The 1307-nt window shown below is 49.4% G+C and overlaps 1 pseudogene; it reads left to right on the forward strand.

The window, feature by feature from the left end:
- The window catches only part of LOC119279371, a 5525-nt pseudogene extending 4693 nt beyond the window's left edge, over nucleotides 1–832 (forward strand).
- Nucleotides 833–1307: the final 475 nt, after the last annotated feature.

A 1307-nucleotide genomic window follows, 5' to 3' on the forward strand; every position in this document is an offset into this window, starting at 1 on the left:
ACTAGCTCCCTTTTCTTGTTCCGGTCACCCTTCTCTTGCCGTGGAAGGACTTTTGCCTGTGGTGTGGTCCAACCCGTGGGCGGAGTCGCCCTCATCCCCCCATTGCTCAGTGCTCCCTGCAGCTTCGCTGGGCTTTACCCGCGTGGGCGCGGGCTTCTATAAGAGAATGAAAAGCTCTCTTTTTACAATAAAACGCGAACCGCGCGGAGCCCACCCTTTTTCGTTTTCTGCCGCCACTGGGTGGCCGCAGGGGAAACACAGCCCGGCCGCCTCTCGGGAAAGGGGGGGGGGTGGGCCTACCTATCCCGAGGGAGCAGCTGAGAGGTTCCATATGCCGAGCCGAAGGGCAGAACTTCAGTGCGTGATCGTAGTATGTCACCTCGTCTCGTCCTCGCAGCATCGAAGAGTACCTATGCACTATGTTCCGGTTCACTGATAAGGAAGATAGAGTTGGGGTGGGGGTCTATGATGTGATACTATAGTATGCCCCGGGGAGAAAGATGCGCAACTCAAAACGGAAGCAGGAAGCGTGTTGTCAAAAATGTCGGAGGTTACCAGATCTCTGAGACTACCATCGATCCGACAGAGCGGAACGACCAGAAAAAGAAGTGGAGTTAGAAAGCCGTATGATAGGTGGTAACTATCTTGTACGGTTCGGGGGGTAAGCGGCGTACTCTGGGGGAATATTAGGCTCTATCGAACATACAGGGAATTGGAGGTAGCATTTTACTTATGTTAAGTCATGGACTGGTTTCTTCAGCCCTTTTTCTATGTGTTGGTGTTCTATATGACTGACATAAGACTCGACTTGTTAGATATTATGGAGGTTTAGTGAGCACCATGCCGAATTTCTCTACCATTTTCTTCTTTTTCACTTTAGCCAATATGAGTTTACCCGGCACTAGCAGCTTTATCGGGGAATTTCTAATCTTAGTAGGAGCTTTCCAAAGAAATAGCTTAGTAGCCACATTAGCTGCGCTTGGGATGATTTTAGGCGCGGCGTATTCCCTGTGGCTATATAATCGTGTGGTTTCTGGTAATTTAAAACCCGATTTCCTCTATAAATTCTCCGATCTAAATGGCAGAGAAGTTTCCATATTTCTACCTTTTCTTGTTGGAGGGGCGACCGTCCGTTGAACTACCAAAAAGGGTAAACCAATGTGATCATGACATTGTAGGTGCTTGCGATGGGACGGATGCGACTTCCCTCATAAGTAATGGGTGGCATAGCCCGTAGCAGAAGTCCCCTTTTTTTATCCATTTCTTTATTACCCCAGAGGGGCCCACCCTGGTGGGACCGAGAGAAA

Source organism: Triticum dicoccoides, chromosome 3B (assembly GCF_002162155.2).
Source record: "Triticum dicoccoides isolate Atlit2015 ecotype Zavitan chromosome 3B, WEW_v2.0, whole genome shotgun sequence".
NCBI classification, from domain to species: Eukaryota; Viridiplantae; Streptophyta; class Magnoliopsida; order Poales; family Poaceae; genus Triticum; species Triticum dicoccoides.